We start from the raw sequence: 21,955 nt of genomic DNA, 5'->3' as shown, positions 1-21,955 counted from the left end.
TTGTTGCAGCCAGAAAATAATTCAGGATCAGCCCAAACTGTAGGCAAATAATAAAAACTTGAAAACAATGGCCAGAACCAGAATCTAAATTTTACTCTCTCCAATCTCCCCATTTCTGCCAAGGATAAATCATAGTAGGACAGATCTATTTGCAAAATTAATTTTAGTCTTATTCTACTTTGCCTGACTATTTGTATAAAGTGTCAAAAAATAGTGATCAGTCATATGGGCTCCTTTTAAGTTAGCTTTTCCGAAACTTTTATAAGAACTTTTGGATTCCCTCAAGGCCAGAAGTCAAGCTAAACACTCACCATTAGACTGTGCTTCTAATACCTGTATGAATTCCTCTCTTTCCAAAGTCCCAAAATATTCCTCTCTTCCCAAAGTCACCAGTCAGAATGCTTTTCATAAAAACATTTAAGTAAAGAAGACACAACTACTTCACATAACGCCTGTTTAAATATTCTAACCTTCATAATCCTATTAACCTTTCCATTTTATTTTCTAGACCCAGAAACTTTTCTTCCCCAAGACCAACTTTCTTTGAGACCATTTAACCCTCTCTTGAGAAAAAGGCTTTGGGTTTCCAGCAGGCGGTTGAGCCAAGGGATCCAGGCCCTTTCTCCCTCTTTATCTTTTTTTTTTTTTTTTTTCTTTTCTTTTTTTGGAGACGGAGTCTCGCTCTGTCGCCCAGGCTGGAGTGCAGTGCCGGATCTCAGCTCACTGCAAGCTCCGCCTCCCGGGTTTACGCCATTCTCCTGCCTCAGCCTCCCGAGTAGCTGGGACTACAGGCGCCCGCCACCTCGCCCGGCTAGTTTTTTTGTATTTTTTAGTAGAGACGGGGTTTCACTGTGTTAGCCAGGATGGTCTCGATCTCCTGACCTCGTGATCCGCCCGTCCCAGCCTCCCTCTTTATCTTGATTAACCTGCTTCAACATTGCTCCAGGCAATTGTTGGTCAACTTTTTCCTTGAAATTTTTGCCTTCTGATTTTTTTTCCCTCCAATCTGGGGTAAATATAGAAAACCAGTTTGAGGTCCTTTAATATTGGGGAACTAGCAGGGGCTTACTTGGGTCCACTCAACCTTCTGTAGCATTGTATTAAGACCTTTGTTTTAACCCATTAATTTCCATTTTACTCACTGCATTTCTTAATAACTATTTTCAAAATTTCCATTGATTCTCTCCTTTCCTTTTTCCTTTGAGTTTCACTCCATCAATGTTTTGGACATTGATGTTAGCAACTGGGAAATTGAGACAGCAAATTTAGATAAGGCTTCCTGGACTGTCTTTTGGTTTTGCAGCAATAATGAGGTGACCAAGCAAAAGGGGTTCCCTTAACCCCTTAACCACAGCATTTACCACGACCTGGGGAATGGGCACATTCAGTGGGTGAATATCCCTGTCATTATAAATTAGCCAGTCCTACATGGCTAGGATACAAAACACATCAGTTGCCTTACCTGGGATCTCCACTTGGCATTTGTGGGTGGAGTTGAGCAGTCCACCTTCTCAGGGTAAACAGACCTTACAGGGCCTTTTATCCAGTCCATGAGGCTGGCTGTTCCCTCAGGAATACCCACCTGCATGTCTAAATCACGTATTTGCGATTATTCAATAGTGAGCTGTGGGGCCTGAATCAACCCAAACATGTTTCTACTCTGTAGCATTTAAAAGCAAAGGCACAGATCTCAGCTATGTTACTCTCACTACCCATTTTAGTAAAGGTTCCTCTGATGATGATACCAATCTACTAAATGGAACAATTCCTTCACACTATGGCCTCTGGTTTCCATAGTTACTTGGTTTTGCCCTACCCTACGTTGACTACCTTTTTGGTAATCACAGATCTCTTGCCCTGGGCATAATTTTCCCCTTTGTGAGTAGCTTTGAGGCTAGTGACATGAGCTCAGACAGACCCACATCAGCCTCAAGGCCCAATCCAGCATTCTTTTACTTGGGATGAATTTCGCTTATAACTTAACTTTGAGGCAAGGATGATAGTAATCCCTTCCTAAAACTGACCCCTTTCTTATTCAGGGATTGAAACTTGCCTTTATAAGACTAATGAAAGGCCACAAGATTAGCATTCTGGGAGGGGCCTGCATTCTGCTAAAATGTAGGCATAGCTTGCCTTTCTATGGTCATTGACTGTGACAGAGATCACAAGATTTGTAACTTCCCCAATTGCTCCTACAGATAACATCGCTATTGTAGAACCTAACATTGGTCTTTTGAGATATTTTTCAGACTTCTGCATTCTGGTAACCTACTGACTCCACCAGGACCCATAATTCATGGCGCCCCAGCCAGAGGCTAACTCAGTGCACAAGGACCATTTTCCACTAGACCCATAATTCATGACTCCCCAGCCAGAGGCTAACTCAGTGCATGAGGACCATTTTCCATGAGACCCATAATTCATGGCTCCCCAGCCAGAGGCTAACTCAGTACACGAGGACCATTTTCCATAAGATCCATAACTCATGGCTCCCCAGCCAGAGACTAACCCAGTACACGAGGACCATTTTCCACAAGACCCATAACTCATGGCTCCACAACCAGAGGCTAACTCAGTACACGAGGACCATTTTCCACAAGACCCATAACTCATGGCTCCACAACCAGAGGCTAACTCAGTAGCACCCATTCCCTAGCCCCCGCCTGCCAAATTGCCCATAAAAACCCCAGCCTCAGAGTTCTCAGGGAGATGATTTGAATAATAAACTCTCACCTTCTGCCTGAGTAGCCTTGCATTAATTAAACCATTTCTTTAATGCAATACCACTAACTCAGTGAATTGACTCTGTATGTGCAGTGGGCAAGAAGAACCCACCAGGCAATTACATTAACCTACTCAGCTTCTATTTAAAAATTTAATGACTCCCATTGTTCTCTCCTTAATTGGCAAAACAGGACACTGGTGCAATAGGTACTCATTGGAGAGTATACTGTGAAAGGCAATGGTGCTCAAGTCTTAATAAAAACCTGATGAAGACTAATTGTTCAACATATAACCATAATTGAACAACATTAATTGTTCAACTCAGATTCCCAAGAAGACTGAGAAAAGGTAGAACCCCACAATTCTTAAACCTAAAATTGATCGATAAACACCTGCCAAAATGGAGAACTGGGGTTCATCTTAATAGTAGATGGAAGTGGACTCAGAAAATCCTTCCTTGGCTTCACCTCCTGGTACCCCTTGTCTTCACCCTATGAAAATGCCTGGGAAAAGTTAAAAAGGTGTTTCAATGTTTTTAAGGAAATCCCCATCATTGGTCTAGTTCAGAGACTCAGGGTCTCTACCAGTCAGTTCTTTCTTATCCCTCAGATTTTAGCTAAACCATTTCCTTAAACCCACAATTGAAAGTAGTGATTTTCTATTCTTATTTATTTATTTATTTTTGAGACAGAATCTCACTTTGTCGGGCTGGAGTGCAGTGGTGCAATCTCGACTCACTGCAACCTCCACTTCCTGGGTTCAAGCAATTCTCCTGCCTCAGCCTCCCACATATCTGGGATTACAGGCATCTGCCACCACGCCTGGCTAATTTTTGTATTTTTAGTAGAGACAGGATTGGCCTGGTTGGTCTCGAACTCCTGACCTTAGGTGATCTGCCCGCCATGGCCTCCCAAAGTGCTTGGGTTACAGGCATGAGCCACTGCACCTGGCCAAAAGCAGTAATTTTCTAGCACAGGACTTTATCTATTTTCTACTAAACATTTAATTCAATAAATATGATCTTGTTTAAATGTTTCCTTATTCACAGTCTGTGCCCCTCCATTAGAATGTAAGCCACATGAGAGCAGGCACTGTGTCTCCCTTGGTCACAGCTGCTTCCATAGCAACTAGAGCAGGACATGATAGAAATCACCACTAAATAAATACTTACATAATGTGTGTGTACAAATATGTACACTTAAGAATCTTTGGCCAGGCGCGGTGGCTCACACCTGTAATCCCAGCACTTTGGGAAGCCGAGGCGGGCAGATCACAAGGTCAGGAGATCAAGACCATCCTGGCTAACACGGTGAAATCCCGTCTCTACTAAAAAATACAAAAAATTAGCCGGGCATGGTGGCAGGCGCCTGTAGTCCCAGCTACTCGGGAGGCTGAGGTAGGAGAATGGCGTGAACCCGGGAGGCGGAGCTTGCATTGAGCCGAGATCATGCCACTGCACTCCAGCCTGGGCGACAGAGCGAGACTCCGTCTCAAAACAAGCAAGCAAACAAACAAACAAACAAACAAACAAAAGAATCTTCAAAATAGTGAAAACTTGAAAACAATCTAAATGTCCAAGCTAAATAAATGCATGGATATTATGAACTACACGCAGCAGTTTAAAAAATTGAGCTAAATCAATATGTATTGACACGCAAAGATGTTTAAAGTATATTGATAATTGAAAGAAAACAAAGTCATAGGAGAATAAATATTGCATGATTCTACTTATTTTTAAAAGATTTATGTGTCTTCTTGTGTAAAAGACATGTATTTGTATATGTATTAAATGTATTATCAACATTAAATGTAAGGGTCATATAAAACCTTTGCACAAATTACAAAAAGGTACCCCTTCCTCAAATAGTTTACTTCTAGCTATCATACAAATATAGTGATATTCTAACTTTGTTAGATCAAGGCATTTTACTGCCTTCTGCCAAAAACTGTCATGATAACTACACAAATCTACAATGTCTAGGTGTGGTACACTGTGCTGTTTATATCCTACAAAACCATCCATTGAAGTGCTTTAAAAAAAATCTGAAAGCAATCCATTGTATTATTAGCATTCAGTAGCTCCAGGGGTAAAGTAGGAACTGGAGTGAAGGTGAAGGGTTGCATTTATATTTGACTTTCTTACATCTTTTCAATGTTTGAATCCTTTATGATGAGACTATTCAAGTAGTACTTGGGTTTCAAAACTAAAAAGACAATAGAAAAAGAACCAATAAAAGCAACTAACAAAGACTCTAATCACCAAATAAATATTTTTAAAATCATTATCTGTCTTGTAAACCAGAAATAAACATTTAGAAAATGGAATGGGGTGGGAATTCCTATTTACAATGACAGAAAGAATGATAAAACAATTAGAAATAAATGTGACAAGACTTGTGAACATACACTTCTTACCCTATGACACAGCTATTTAGCTTGTAAATATTTACCCAAGGCAAGTGAAGACACATATCCACAAAAACACTTGCAAAAATGTTTTAGCAGCTTCACTCATGAGAACCCCAAACTGGAAACAGCTTCAAGGTCCATCAACAGGGAAATGTACAAAAAACATTATGAAATTAAAAGTATTGTATGATACTACTAAAGAATAAAAAGAACAAACTACTAGTATACAATTACATGGATGAGAAAGAAGCCAGACGCAAAGAAATGCACAGTGTCTGGCTTCTTTTCTCATCCATATAATTGTATATTTTTGTTTGTCCTTTTTATTCCTTAGTAGTATCATACACAAAGAAATGCACAGTGCCTGGGCCAGGCGCAGCAGCTCCCGCCTGTAATCCCAGCACTTTGGGAGGCCGAGGCGGGTAGATCACGAGGTCAGGAGATCGAGACCCATCCTGGCTAACACGGTGAAACCCCCTCTCTACTAAAAATACAAAAAAATTAGCCGGGCAGCAGGCGCCTGTAGTCCCAGCTACTGGGGAGGCTGAGGCAGGAGAATGGTGTAAACCCGGGAGGCGGAGCTTGCAGTGAGCTAAGATCCCACCACTGCACTCCAGCCTGGGTGACAGAGCGAGACTCCGTCTCAAAAAAAAAGAAAAAAAAGAAATGCACAGTGCCTGATGACAATGGACAATTACATTTATGTGAAGTTTTAGAACCAGTGACATAAATTTCTAGGGTCATGGCAGCAACACGAATCTCCAGGGTCGTGGCAGCAACATGTATCTCTAGGGTGGTGGCAGGCCAGGTTTCCATGAGCAACCAGAACAGACAGTTTCCACTAATATAACTCTGATGAGTGTATAAGTTAGACATTAAAGACCTGGAGAAACTGGTACCTGAGTACAAGGGCTTAAAAGGAAAACACAACCCCACTAAGACCCCAACTGGGGTTTCTCAGACCCTGAAGTCTGGACAAGTAAGAACAGCATTCTTACATATATACCTCATTGCAGGTCCCATTTAAGATTTTAAAACTTTCCAAGGCTCTAGAGAAAGCTTTCCAGACCCTCGTTAAAGATTAGAAATAGATGGAATGAAACACTTCTACTGGTAGGTGCACTTCCACACATAGGCATAAAACTTTAAAAGTATATGAGCACTAGAATAAAACCTTGTAACTTTGAGTTGGTCTGGTGAGTTACTCTGAACTTCTCCCTGTAACCAGTTGCAGAAATCAACTCCCTTCTTTCACAGTCTGTCTGCATCTCATTATTGGACGGTAGGAACTTGCTCTGTCCAGGAACAGGGTCATACAAAGCAGGTGGTGATTGCTTGCAAGGCGTGGGGATTGATTGGACTGGGGCACAAGGAACTTGCTGGGGCAAAGAATTGTTCTGTGTCTTGATGGGTGCTGGCTGACTACATGAATGGATACATCCGTTAAAAGCATCAAAGTTTTAGATGTGTGAATTGACTACCGGTAAATTCAAATGCAAAGTTTAGGTCTGTGCATTGACTGTTTCTCCGTAAAAAACAAAAAGAAAATATTTTAAAAACACTTGTTAAGAATTATATAAAAGGTGGGGCAGGGCCGGGCATGGTGGCTCACACCTGTAATCCCAGCACTTTGGGAGGCCGAGGCGGGTGGATCACGAGGTCATGAGATCGAGACCATCCTGGCTAACACGGTGAAACCCCATCTCTACTAAAAATACAAAAAATTAGCCAGGCGTGGTTGCAGGCGCCTGTAGTCCAAGCTACTTGGGAGGCTGAGGCAGGAGAATGGCGTGAACCTGGGTGGCGGAGCTTGCAGTGAGCCAAGATCGTGCCGCTACACTCCAGCCTGGGTGACAGAGTGAAACTCTGTCTAAAAAAAAAAAAAAAGATGGGGCAGGAGGGACTTTCCTTGAAGAAATGTCAGATTTCTAGTTGTTTACAAAAGATAAAGGAGGCAAACGTTTTTCTGCATGTTTGCACAGTTGGTTTCAATTCTGTCACATGTTAAAACAGTATGAGACTTCTGCATGCATTTTGTTGTTGTTGTTGTTGTTTTGTTTTTGAGACAGAGTTTTGTTCTTGTTGCCCAGACTGGAATGCAATGGCACGATCTTGACTCACCGCAACCCCCGCTTCCCAGGTTCAAGCAAGTCTCTTGCCTCAGTCTCCTGGGTAGTTGGGATTAAAGGCATGTGCCACCACACCTGGCTAATTTTGTATTTTTAGTAAAGATGGGGTTTCTCCATGTTGGTCAGGCTGGTCTCGAACTCCCGACCTCAGGTGATCTGCCTGCCTCAGCCTCCCAAAGTGCTGGGATTACAGGTGTGAGCCACTGCGCCCGGCCTGAGATTTCTGCATGTTTAATAATCACTCTCCATAATAGCAGGCCCTGGTAACCGTCTTACACTCGTCAGCAGAGGCTGCAGAAGCTTATGCAAATCTAGTTCACAGGACATCAACTAATTCCTGAGACACATCCACGTCCACTGCTCTCTAATGATGGCAGATGGCATTCTGCAGATAAAAGTGCAAGACTTCAAGAAAGAAACTCATATCTTACATAATCCATCTAGGAATGTGTGGAGTAAATAAATAAATAACAATAGTATCAATGGGAGCAAAACTTAAGTAGCTATGCATTGATTTTACATAAATTTCCCAGCAGCAGAATAGGCAGATTAGAAGGAAGAAGAATATCACTTAGAAGCCAGCGACGATGTCCCTCCATATCTGTGCGTCACAGCCCAGGCTCGCACTGGGGCTGTGCAGGGAATGGCAATAGCTCCTTCCTATTCCCTGATGGCTCAGAGGCGGCTCCGGAAGAGGCTAAAGCAAACACCAGCTGCTCAGACTTCATTTTTCCCTCCTGACTTTATCCTTGTGCTTTGCTCAAACTCTGGAATGGAGATAATGATGGCATCATGGTTCTGTCTGTGAGAAAACCTCAGATGGAGGTTAGCCTTAATTTTTTTTTCCCCCTTTGGGATGGAGTCTGGCTCTGTTGCCCAGGCTGGAGTGCAGTGCTGCGATCCCAGCTCACTGCAACCTCCGCCTCCCAGGTTCAAGCGATTCTCCTGCCTCAGCCTTCCAAATAGCTGGGATTACAGGTGTGCGCCACCCGCCTGGCTAATTTTTGTATTTTTAGTGGAGACAGGGTTTCACCATGTTAGCCAGGCTCATCTCAAACTCCTGACCTCAGGCGATCCACCTGTCTCACCCTCCCAAAGTGCTGGGATTACAAGCACGAGCCACCATGCCCGGCCAAGGTTAGTGTTACTTTTCAACCACCACCACAATAAATCATTAACTTTTCCACATGAAACCTACAGTACTAGGGAGCTTGCGCCATGAAAGGGTCAGACCAGAGCATCTAAAAACAGGAGACAAGAGGAGGAGAGACCCCCAAGCAAAAACCCAGCCTTCCTAAGGCCTCTTCCCTCTGAGTTCCCCATCCCTCACACCCACGTCATGTCCTGTAGGCAGCTCCGTTATCATTTACTTCCTGCAGGAATACCCACACAGTTGTCTAAGAAGCTTGTGTATATAAAATGTGGTCTCTGCTCCCAGGGCCAGCTAAAGGAAAAGTATCAAAGGAATTTCCAAGTATCAAACATATTGACACAAACATATAACTTGACTGATCCCTGCTCCCCATCCCATTCCTGACTTCCCAAATTGCAACTAAAACTATCAACAGAATATCAGAATATGGGGAAATTACATAAGAAAGCTGAAAAAGAATGACACCCACATACCATTCATTCAGCAAGTTCGAGGCACTTCCCTGGGTGCTGTGCTGTATACTGTAAACGCTCAGCTATCTCTGCTAAATACAGAGGAGAAAGCATGAGCCTAACGAATAGGACTTTGAAATAGATATTCTCTTCCTGGGATCCTCTAATGAAAGGCATGTTGGAAAACCCATTCACCGACTGTGAGCTCCCTGACAATCTGTGCACATACATCCACACGGCCTCTAATAAATTTTTATTGTCTCTCTTTAAAAAGTAAACTGAAAGAGCCAAGAGCAGTGGCACATGCCTGTTGTTCCAGCTGCTCAGGAGGCTCCGGCAGGGGGATCGCTTGAACCCAGGAGTTTAAGGCTATAGTGCACTATGATCACGCCTGTGAAGAGCCACTGCACTCTAGCCTGGGCAATACAGAGACCCCATTTCCAAAAAAAAAAAAGTAAACCAAAAGAATTGAAATCAGGGACTTGAACTGATCTCTGTACACCCATGTTCATTACAGTATTATTCACAATAATCAAACGGTGGAGGCAACCCATGCCCATCAACGGATGAATGGATACACAAAGTATGGTCCAGACATACAATGGAATATTATTCAGCCTTGAAAAAGAATGAATTTCTGATACTTGCTACAGCATGGGTGATCCTTAAAAATATTTTGCTAAGTGAAATAAGTCAGGCACAAAAAGGATAAATATGGGATGATTCCACTTATATGAAGTGCTTCAACTAGTTAAATTCATTGAGAAAGAGGAATCATGCTTACCAGGGGCTGTGGGGAGCAGGGAATGGGGAGTTAGAGTTTAATGGGTACACAGTTTCAGTTTGAGACGATGAAGGAAAATGGCCAGCAAAGGATAACCAGACACTTGAAAAGTCCTCTAATCGACAGAGAGAAAACTAAACTAGTATAAATACGGAACCTGGCTCATGCAGAGATGACTCCAGGAACACAGGAAAGATCTACATGTTTATCTGGATCTGTACCAGCATCTTTAGCAGAGTGAAAGGAGGTATTGCACCCCCCTGGACCACGAATTGCAAAAGAAACAGCATTCCACACGAAAGAACTGTCCGAGAACAAGGAAAGAACTTTTAGAAACTAAAGTATTTGACAACTAACATTTGATAATAGAATATGAAATTGAGGGAATATCCCATAAATAAGCGAAAAGATCAGGAGGTAGACAACAGTGGAGAAAAGAAAGAAGTATTTTTCAGAAATGGCAATATCTAAATAAGCAAAGAAAACAAAGAAAAGGAAACCATTGAGGGAAATAATAGGAAAACATTCTTCAGAATTGAAAGGCGTAACTCCAGATGGAAGGAGCCCATAAAATGCTATGCATGATGAATACTAAAAAGTCAAACAAGGCACACCACTTTGAAATTTCAGAACCCCAGGGATTTTTACAAAAGGTTCTAAAAGTAAGCACAGAGGAAAAATTAATAGGTCATATACTAAGAATAAGAAATCAGTAACACAACCTCTTATGAGCAACATTAGATGCTAGAATATAATGAAGCAAAGCCTTAAAAATTCTGAGGGAAAACTTATTGCCTAGAATTTTATATCCCCCTAAACTATAAATTGAGTATGAGAAAGAATGCAGATGTTTTAAAACACACGTAAAAAACTGAAAATTTCCTTGCTTTGTGACCTTTTTTAGCTATGAAGGAAAAAGGAAAACAGCAAATCTGACATAGAATAGTGAAGAAGTCACAGATAACAACTGTGCTTTCTGGGTTTTGGTGCAGGTTTAAATTCTGCAATTGGACTTTAACATCCTTATTTCTCTTGACGTCAAAGCAACACTCACTTTCATTATCTCGTCTAATCTTTCCAATGAACCCTATAAAGTCAGTATGACTTTAAACTCCACATGAGCTAAAGGTTAGCTAGGCTGACTGTCAGGGGACTGAACAGGTTTTGAGGGGAAGATAAGAACTTCTTTTTGATACACAAAACATGACAACAGTTGGATGTATGGATCTGAAGTTTAGGATAGAGGTCTGGGCTAGAGAAAAACGTTTTATAAGGAAAATAAAGTTATGGGAGGGGAAAAAATGAACTATGGAAAGTAAACATATTTTAGTTTTTTTGTTTTGTGTTTCGTCAAAAGACAGAGCCTCACTCTGTTGCCCAGGCTGGAGTACAGTGTCATGATCATAGCACACTGCAGCCTCAAATTCCTAGGCTCAAGTAATCCTCCCACTTCAGCCTCCTGAGTAGCTGGGGCTACAGGCATGTGCCACCACGCCCAGCAATTTTTTAATTTTTTTGTAGAGATGGGGTCTTGCTATGTTTCCAGGCTGTTCTCAAACTCTTGGCCTCAAGAAATCCTCCTGCCTCAGCCTCCCAACGTGCTGGGATTACAGGCATGAGCCAACACAGCCAAAAGCCAACATATTTTAAAAATAAAGAGTTTAAAACCATAAGATAAATGATAATAAATAAGATAATAGGTCAGAACCAATAGACTAGAAATTGTAATCAAAGTTATCTTAGAAGAAAGAATCTGTGACCTGTAGGCATAGTGGAAGCTACCAATGAAAAGATTTTTGTTACATAGCTGGAAAAATAAGTGAACAGAGACCAAGGTCAAGAGTTGTCTTAGTTAAGGTGTTGTATTAAAAAGACAGAGAGATAAGAACATGTTTCCAGACAGAAAGTGCTGATTACTGTTAAAAGAATCAATCTCCCCACTAGTCTTATAGTTCTATGGGGAGGAATTTTTATGAGAATAACACTCCCGGCCTTTTTCTCTACCTCGTGGTTTCTCTGCCTAAGAAGAGCAGCAACTTATAAGTGAAAAAAAAAAAAAAAGAACAGTAAGATAAGTGCTTTTGAGAGAAGTAACTAAAGAAGTTAACTAAAGACTCAGCCCTTACCCCTGTCTGATCAGATCCATCAGCTGTAAGAAATATGCCCCTATCTCCTTACCTGCCAGGTAGTAAGTCCAGCCCACAGGGTAGAGCCAGGCAATGGTACTCATGGCTATGCCCAGGAGTCTGTCAATTTTAGGAGGTAGGGGTTAGTAAGTCCCTTTGGTCACAGATCTAAAGCCTCTTTCTCCAATCAGCTTTAAGGTAACACCACTAACATTTTGATTTGCCTTTTTCTATCTCCTGTGTTCTCAAGTTTATCCCAAAGTGTGTAACCCAAGTTAGTACCAACTTGGGAGGGAAAGAGGAAGCAACTTAAAACACCAATGGTTACCCACAGAAGATTACAAATACATGAGAAGACAGTAGCAAAGTTCACCAAGTGCTGGTTCTTAAGCAAAATATAGCCCAGGTGTGTGTGCTGTTTGGGGATTTGACTTGGCATGTAGAATGTTTGAAGTGGCCCTATAATTAGGCAGGCATGATATTTGATTGTGACACACCTTTCTCCTGGGCATCATATTTAGGTTTCCCACATAACGGATGTAGAATTTGGGTTTGCTCCCCTGCAATGTTGACAGAATCAAAAGTTAAGTAGAATTAAGTAGATCTGTAAGTAACAATATGGCTAGACCTCCAAGCCAACTGTTGACTGAAAAAGCAAAGTGCAGAACAATTGCATACAGCTCTTTCTAGAACCTTAAGGGATCTTTTTATGTATTCATATTCTGAATTTCATGTTCATATGCCTATGGACATGAGAGATGAAATCTCTGTCCTCTCTTATATTCCAATAAAGTTCATTCCAATGAACTTACATTCCAATAAGTGAGGCAGCCAATAAACGACATAATAGAATACATATGTAATATGACAGGAATTGATCAATTAAGAATAAATAAATATGAGCAAGGGCTCCCTCTCTCTTCTTGAGATTGTTTCTGAGCGCTTGATGATTCATATAGGGCAGAACCATCCTATGTGGAGAGAGAGGCACATTGCTGAGTGGAACTTTGATGAACTGCCAAGCCACCTTCCCAAATGGCAACACAGGTTTGTAATCCTCCCAGCAGTGAGATTACAGCTATTCCCCAATCTGAAAGACACAAAGTATTGTATCCATTTTCATTTCCCACCGATTAATTTGCGGTTGGTTTCTTGTTGTTCTTGCTCCCCTTTTCTACTGGGTTGTCCAGCTGATTCGTATTTCACCTTCACAGACCCCGTTTCCAGTTCCAAATTTGTTGGTCCTCCCCCATGGTGCTTTTACCAGAATCCTTACTGGAAAGTAGACGCGAAGCTCTCCTTAATCAACTATGATTCAATCACTCAACTTGTAAATACAATTGGATGACAATTTGTAATGCCTCCTCCTAGACTCAATTAGGTGATTTGCCAAGATCTTATTTAAGCCTTATTACATGAAAAGGTAAGTGATAGTATCGTCACTGCACAGATAAGCAAACAGTCTTGAGATAAATGACTTACTTCAAGGTCCCACAACAAATAATTACAGAAGCCAGAACTCAGAACTGTGTCTGATGATTTGTAAAGCAATGCTTATCTCCCATCAATACATTCCTCGTTAGACATGGAGCACAAAAGTGACTCTGCTACAGCATTGGCTATTTCGAAGTTCAGCTAAATTCAGATCGGCACTAGATGCAGCTCACAAAAATAAAGTTTTTGCACTTGTCCACAGATCTTCTTAGCTCATCTTCCACCCCAATCCAATGCTATTTTACCTCTGAAAAATAAGATATCTCTTTCCATCCAGGTTCTAGGTCCGTCCTCCTAATTCTAGGTCTTAAATTACCCTCAACATAGCTTGACATTAGTCCAGATTATTTTCATAAAATTGTCTTCAATTGTTGCTTCCTTAAATGATATAAACCAGGAAAATATCTAAGAGAGATTTTTTTCAGCTTTCCACATCCTTTTCTTCTGTACAAACATTCATTTAAACATGTTTAAAATCAAATGACATGTCAGTTTCTCAGGTCCTAGACAAATGGTAGTTACTCAGATATCATGTAAAGTTTAACATCACAGACTCCTAAAACATTGAAGCTGCAAGGAATTGCAAAGTCAACCCAGTCCAAGGATGGCCAGCAGGGTTTATAACTGGAAGCAGGTGCCAGGGAAGCTGGGGTTGCATCCAGGCTCTTCGGGAAGGAGTGCTGTGCTCCATTAGTAATGTCTGCCCTGGACAGCTGCAGGAACTCAAGCCTTTAGGGCAGCTGCTGGAAAATGCTGATGCGAAAGAAACACTAAAACGTCACTGGGATAGACTACTTAAATGTAATTTGTTCCACTCCCTCCAAAGCAGACAGCACTGTGAAGTGAAACTTTAGAAAGCACATCTCTGCTTATGTCTTTTGCAACTTGCTCATGGAGTCCCACTTTGTTAAAGTTCTCAATCGAAATATCTCATGATATAGTGCCTTTTGCTCAGAGAAAGAAATTTGTTGTATTAAATATATTTCAAAAGTTGTAATATAACTCCCAAGAAATGGACTAAAGAAATCGGCGAAAGAACAAGAACACACAAAAAAGGGAATATTTTAGAGAGTTTTTCAGTGACTCTGCTTAGCCTTGTTGAAGTAAAGTAGCAAATATAATTTTTATTAATACAATTTTTTTTTTTTTTTGAGACAGAGTCTCGCTCTGTCACCCGGGCTGGAGTGCAGTGGTGCGATCTTGGCTCACTGCAGGCTCTGCCTCCTGGGTTCACCACATTCTCCTGCCTCAGCCTCCTGAGTAGCTGGGACTACAGGCACCCACCACCACACCCAGCTAATTTTTTGTATTTTAAGTAGAGACAGGGTTTCACCATGTTAGTCAGGATGGTCTCAATCTCCTGGCCTCATGATCAACCCGCTTTGGCCTCCGAAAGTGCTGGGATTACAGGCGTGAGTCATCGCGCGTGGCCAATACAAATTTTTTTCTTTCAACTTCTCCCTCCTCCCTAGATAAATAAATATTGAACAACTTAGTAAATAATATTGGTTGGATGAGGGCCAATTAACCTGGAGTGCCCACACTTCAACATCTGGCCCTGCTGCCTGTTGCGTGAGAATGTGCATGCCATATATTTATTATACTTAATATCATCCAAATCCTACATTTTATGGAGTAGGAAACTGAGGCTCAGTTAGACGAAGCCATTTATCCATAAACATGCAACTAGTTAATGGTGAAGCTAGAATTTGAATTGGTGCCAATCATAATCTCTGATGTGGTTTGGCTCTGTGTCCCCACCCAAATCTCATCTTGAATTGTAATCCCCATAATCCCAGGGTGTTGAGGGAGGAACCTGGTGCGAGTTGATTGGATCACGGAGGTGGTTTCCCCCATGTTGTGCTCATGATAGTGAGTGAGTTCTCACGAGATCTGATGGCTTTGTAAGTGTTTGTCAGTTCCCTTTTCACAGGCTCTCTCTCACCTGCCACCATGTAAGATGGGCTTGCTCCCCCTTCTGCCATGATTGTAAGTTTCCTGAGGCCTCCCTAGCCATGCACAACGGTGAGTCAATTAAACCTTTTTTCTTTATAGATCACCCAGTCTTGGGTAATATCTTTATAGCAGTGTGAAAACAGACTAATACAGTCCCTAAAGACACAATTCCCAATGGTTAAATCCTGAAAGCCAAACTCTGGGGAAGGGATTAGTGTGTTTTCAGTTGTATTAGGGGTAGTTGCATTATGTTAGTTACAGCACATTAGGTGGAACTGTTACCTTGTTACTGTCTTTATTTGCAAATTAAGTATGGTTTAAGGAGACGTATACGGATGCCAAGTTGACAAGGGGTGGATTTGTGAACCTAATTTTAGTTGTCAACTTGACTGAATTAAGGAATACCTAGAAACCGGATAAAGCATCATTTTGGGTGAGTCAGTAAGGGAGTTTCCAGAGGAGAACAGTGTGTGAATCTGAGTGGAGCAAGTAGGGGAAGATCTGCTCTCAGTGCAGGTAGGCACCAGGGAGTTGGCTGGGGGTCCAGAGAGAAAAATGTAGACAACAAACTGAGAGCTGGGACAGACTTTTCTTCTGCTGCCTGGAACATCAGAAATTTGACTCCACCAAAGTGCGTCATCACAACGTTGACTTTGTGTGTCAGCATGGCGCATGTATTTAAAAATGTTGAAACTTCCTCGGCAAATGAAGAGATGTCCTCTATGTGCATCTTCATTTGTGAAAGGTAAAATTTCTCAAGATCTTTACTCTTTGGGTGATCACATAGGCAGTGGTGACTCATCACTCTTTTTGATGGATTTCATTGAAAGACTTAGGTTTGTCACGGTATTTCACTTGAACACAGGTATAAAGCTGGATGCACACAACACCATCCATAGTAATATGTATCTATACGTTTCACTTTTTGACATGATTCTTTACGAATATGGTTCGTCTGCTGCTCATAAGTGTCATACTCATGTGACTGTTGTTACTAAGCCTGGGTGTTTATGCTTGCAATAATATGTATGTTGTTATTGCATATTTTGTTGCATCAAGTGGCCTATGAAGTGTTCTGTTGTGTTTTTATGTTTCTTAAATACATCCTCTTTTTAAAAAAATGTAAATAAATATCTTTTTTTTTTTTCTGAGACAGAGTCTTGCTCAGTCACCCAGGCTGGAGTGCAGTGAGTGGCACAATCTTGGCTCACCGCAACCTCACCCTCCTGGGTTCAAGCGGTTCTCTTGCCTCAGCCTCCTGAGTGGCTGGGATTACAGGAACCCGCCACCATGCCCGGCTAATTCTTGTATTTTCAGTAGAGATGGGTTTTCACCATGTTGGCCAGGCTGGTCTCCAACTCCTAACCTCGTGATCTCCTGCTTTGGCCTCCCAAAACACTGGCATTACAGGCATGAGCCACTGTGCCCGGCCTAATAAATATCTTTAAAATTTTTTTTTAATTAATTTTTTAAGAATCATGTTTTTGGGATTTTGATGTTTCAGGATTGCGATTTTCAGGATTTCAACCATCGAATTACAGCATTTGGGATTGTGTCTTTTGGGATTATAGCCCAAGCCCACTTGTAATCCATTTCTGCTGCCTCCTGGTTTAGTACTTTAACCCTAGCTCATTGTTCAACAAGTAGAAATAGATTTAGGAGACAGAACTAAAATGGCACAGACCTGGGTGGTCCTAGGATGCTCACAGCCTGATAGCAGGCAAACCAGCAACTCTGCAAGCCCCTTGGCTTCCCTGAGGAATGCAGTCCGAAGTCTTTAAAATCCCCAAGTTCACCATTGCATTTAGACCCCTTTGCTCCCCTACCAACACTAGAAATCAACTTCCTTTCTGGAGTCTCTTTATGACAAAGAAACCTATCTTTAACACTTTGTGAGAGTTATCCTGCACCAAACAATAGTCACAAAATAACCAAGCTCATTCCTGCCTTGGGGTCTTTGCACCAGCTGTTTACTCTCGTAGGAACGTCACCTCCCCACCGTCTTCACGTGGCCAGTTTTTGCAAGAAACTTGTTATTGCAAGTTTCTTTTCTTAATTTGCTTTTAATTTTGGTAAAATATACATAATATAAAGTTTGCCATTTTTCCCATTTTTAAGTGCACAAGCCAGTGGCATTAAGTAGATTGACAATGTTGTGCAACCCTCACCACTATCTCTTTCCAAAACTTTTTATCACCCCAAACAGAGACTCTGTACCCACTAAGCAATACTCCCTGTAACCTCCCTATCCCCAGCACCTGGTAATTTCTGATCTGCTTCCTATCTCCATGAGTTGCCTATTCTAGATATTTCACATAAGCAGAATCATACGAGAGTTATCCCTTTGTGTTAGCTGATTTCATTTAGCACAATGCCCTCAAGGTACATCCATGTTGCAGCATGCATGAGCACTTCCTTTCTTTCTTTTTTTTTTTTTTTTTTTTAGATGGAGTTTCACTCTTGTTGTAAGGAAGGAGACCACTACTACTCCTGCTGCCCTCCTCCCTGCACCTTGCCTAGTTCACAAGACAGGAAGAAAGAGAGAAAACAAAAAGTTAGAAAGAAACAAAAGTAAGATAAATAGCCAGACAACCTTGGCACCACCACCTGGCCCTAGGAGTTAAAAAAAAGTAATAATAATAACATCAACCCCTGACCTAAACTACTTGTGTTATCTGTACATTCCAGACACTGTATGAAAAAAAGCTTTGTAAAACTTTTTGTTCTGTTAGCTGATGCATGTAGCCCCCAGTCACATTTCCCATGCTTGCTCAATTTATCACGACCCTTTCACGTAGACCTCTGAAAGTTGTAAGCCTTTAAAAAGGCCAAGAATTTCTTTTTCAAGGAGCTCCACTCTTAAGACGCAAGTCTTAAGACGCTCCCGTCCGAATACAAAACCTATTCCTTCTTTAATCCAGTGTCTGAGGAGTTTTGTCTGCGGCTCGTCCTGCCATAGTTGCCCAGGCTGGAGTGCAGTGGTGCAATCTCAGCTCACCACAACCTCCACCCCCCGGGTTCGAACGATTCTCCTTCCTGCCTCAGTCTCTCCAGTAGCTGGGACTACAGCCGTGCGTCACCACACCCAGCTAATTTTGTGTTTTTAGTAGAGACGAGGTTTCTCCATGTTGGTCGGGCTGGTCTCAAACTCCCAACCTCAGGTGATCTGCCCACCTCGGCCTCCCAAAGTGCTGCGATTACAGGTGTGAGCCACCGTGCCCGGCCCTTCACTTCCTTTCTTTTTAAGGCTGAATAATATTCCACTGTACGGATAGAGCACACTTTGTTTATCTGTTCATCTGTTGCTGGATTATTTGGGTGGTCCCACTATTTGGCTACTCTGAGTAACACTGCAGGGCTCCCTTCTTTTTTCTTAATTTTTAATTTAATTTTATTTTAAGCTCCAGGGCACCTATCTGGGATGTGCAGGCTTGTTACATAGGTAAACATGTACCACGGTGGTTTGCTGCACCTATCAACCCATCATCTGGGTATTAAGCCCAGCATGCGTTAGCTATTTATCCTGATGCTCTCTCCCTCCCCGTACTGGTTCCCCCAACAGGCCCCAGTGTGTGTTGTTCCCTTCCCTGTATCCATATATTTTCATTGTTCAGCTCCCACTTGTAAGTGAGAACATGCAGTGTTTGGTTTTCTGTTCCTGCGTTAGTTTGCTGAGGATAATGGCTTCCAACTTCATCCACATCAGGGCTCTCTTCTAACGCTGACTGCTCTCTCTCCTTCTCACTTTCCATCACATCACTCTGTTTTATTTTCATCACAGAACATACCATCACATAAAATTAAATTGTTTGTCTTCACCCCTTCAGCCTCCTTCCAAAAGGACAGTCCCTGGGAACAGAGAATCTTTTCATTCATCACTGGATCTCCAACTAGAAGTCCTAGTGTGAGGTCTGACACATAGTAGGTACTCAACAAATTTTTTTTGACAAATGAATTTAAAAAACAATGAAATGAAAAGACTGGCCAGGTAACCAGGCTCACTAACTTCAGCCTCCTTCCAAAAGGACAGTCCATGGGAACAGAGAACCTTTTCATTCATCACTGGATCTCCAACTAGAAGTCCTAGCGTGAGGCCTGACACATAGTAGGTACTCAACAAATTATTTTTAACAAATGAATTTTAAAAACAATGAAATGAAAAGACTGGCCAGGTAACCAGGCTCAATAATTTGCTAACTAACTCCAGCCTCCCACTGCAGAGCAATGCATACAGATTCATATCTTAGCAAGATAACCAATGACTACCTATCATAGGTCTTTGGGATGTGATGCATAAAGTATAACTCAAAACAATAAATCATCAACACCAAGGATCTACCACATCATATGGTTGTAAGTTGCTATAATGCTGATGTGGGCAAAGGATCCAGGACACAAAAACGCCAGTGAGTAAAAGAAGTAGGATGAAGAGAAAAAAGAAGCTTTGCATAGCTCTGTGCCCGGAAAAAAAAGACTGCTCATGTCTTTATACAAGGCGAGAATCTCCAGCATCGTTGGCCCAGAGAGGCACGCAAGAACGCAGCCCACCCTGGCAGCTCTGTGTCACCTTCTGCCCTGATTTAACAGGGCTCTCTTTATCCCCAAGGATGAGACCACACATCTCTCTGAGAGAGCCTTCTTCCCATTGATCTCCGCCCTGGGGGATTATAGAGAATTTCAGTCGGTGCACGTTGATCCCATTATTGCTTACTACATCACTATTTCCTGGGGCAGGGAGATAATCCAATTCTGTTCCTTTCCCACACACAGGCATAAAACCATAATATATAATAAATGATGTCAGATGCAGCTCTATCCAGTTCAGCATTCTATCCTTAACACGAGGAGCAAAGAATATTTTGTGAGCAGCTCTAGTACTTACTTGTTCCACCTGACACAGATGCCACATCCTGCTCTTTCACCCCAAAGTCCTACTGTATCCCTGAGTCCTACTGTCCCATTCTCTCTGGACCATGTGCGCATCATCCCTACTGGTTCCACTCAGCATATGGCCACTGGCGTCCTGCAGTGTTCCAGGATCTGTGTTGGGAATGAGAGAGATAATGAGGGATGAGTCATGACCTCTGTCCTCAAGGGTTTCACTAAGAAGCAGGAAAGGCAGACAATAAATCAGTTCCCATAAGACACTTGAGTAAGTGCTTAATTAGAGTTTGTGATTATGCTCTATGGGAATATAAATGGATAAAGAGGGTCAGAGAGCCCTGACATTTTATTTGGACCTTGCAGGTAAGTAGAAGGTCACCAGGGAGTTAGAAGGGTAGGAAGGGAGTCCAGGTTTCCAAGTACAGAGGCACCAAAGATTAAATGCATGTGCAGTGAACAGTGTGCTTCTGCATGAGGAAACTGAGGGGCAAGGAGTAGCTGGCAGCGGGACCAGAGAGGCAGACTGGAAGCAAATTGTGGATGGTCTTCTCATGCAGGATACAGGATTTGAACTTCATCTTGTTGCAAACTGAGACCTTGCAGCGGTTTCCAAGCAGAATGTGACTGCAGTGACAATTGAATCTTTGTTAGCCAATCAGATGCACATGTGAAGGAAGGAAAAATGTCATTGATGCCTCCAAGTATTGGTAGCTTGGCCAATTTAGTGGGAGCAGGAGGAATGCTGAGCACATTAATAAAAAGGAACAGAGAAGGCAAGAGAAGAAAGAGATGAGAGTGGATGGCACTGCTGCTGAAGAATGTGTAAAGTGAAATAAAGTGGGTTAGCACAGAGACACCAAGAGAGGCAAAGAAGCCAAGTGGGGCAATGAAAGAGAAATCTAAGTGGGAAGAGAGCTGGGAGAGAACATTGCCTTGGAAGTCCACAAGGTTAAAAATGTACATTAAGAATCACAGGCTTCATAAACGTTGAATAGCCTGAGACCTGAAGGTGGTGACAGAATTGTGGAATGAGGAAATCTTTGGTGACCTTAGGAAGTTCATTTTCAGTATAGAGGTAGCAAAAAGAAGATGGATTGACATAGGCTGAGATTTGAATACAAGCAGAGGGAACAGTGGCTCTCAGCCATGGCTGCATATTAGAGATACTTGGGAAGCTTTTGAAAATGCAAACACCTGGGCCCCAAACCCAGAGATTTTGGTTTAATTGTCCTAGGATAAGGAATAACCATGGGGATTTTTACGTGTGATTACGACAGATTGGATTTGACAGAGTAACCCAGGCTGGAGTGCACTGGCACAATCTCAGCTGGCTGCAACCTCCCCCTTCTGGGTGTTAAGCGATTCTCTTGCCTCAGCCTCCCCAGTAGGTGGGATTACAGGCACGCACCACCACGCCCAGCTAATTTTTGTGTTTTTAGTAGAGACGATGTTTCGCCATGTTGGCCAGGCTGGTCTCAAACTCCTGACCTCAAGTGATCCACCCTCCTCAGCCTCCCAAAGTGCTGGGATTAGAGGCATGAGCCACAATGCCCACCCAATCATGGGGATGATTTTTAAAGCTCCCCCATAGGATTCCACTGGGCTGCAAAGGTCAAGGACCACTGGGCAAATGACTAAGAGAGGAACATACAGGGCAGATCTTGAAAAGGAAGCAAAGTAGAAAGAAATGGGGAAAACGCATGTGAAAGGGGAAATGAATACATAATAGTATGTGGTGGGGGAAAGCCCGGAGAAAGAAAGAGACAGTGAAGATGTGAGAGTAGAATAACTTCAGATGTAATGATGAAGGAAGTAAAACTAGGTAAAAATATAGACAAATTTAG

At 42.1% G+C, this 21,955-nt stretch overlaps 1 long non-coding RNA gene across 1 annotated transcript in view; it reads right to left on the bottom strand.

Moving 5' to 3' along the window:
• Positions 1 to 21,349, bottom strand: part of LOC103878645 — a 157,028-nt gene extending 135,679 nt beyond the window's left edge. The window contains exon 1 of the long non-coding RNA XR_004179344.1: positions 20,110 to 21,349. This is a non-coding gene — a long non-coding RNA (uncharacterized LOC103878645). The remainder of the gene's footprint in view (positions 1 to 20,109) is intronic.
• Positions 21,350 to 21,955: the final 606 nt, after the last annotated feature.

Source organism: Papio anubis, chromosome 17, assembly GCF_008728515.1.
Source record: "Papio anubis isolate 15944 chromosome 17, Panubis1.0, whole genome shotgun sequence".
In the NCBI taxonomy this organism is placed as follows: Eukaryota; Metazoa; Chordata; class Mammalia; order Primates; family Cercopithecidae; genus Papio; species Papio anubis.
Note: the sequence above shows the minus strand (reverse complement) of the source record. Positions and strands in the feature narration are given on the sequence as shown.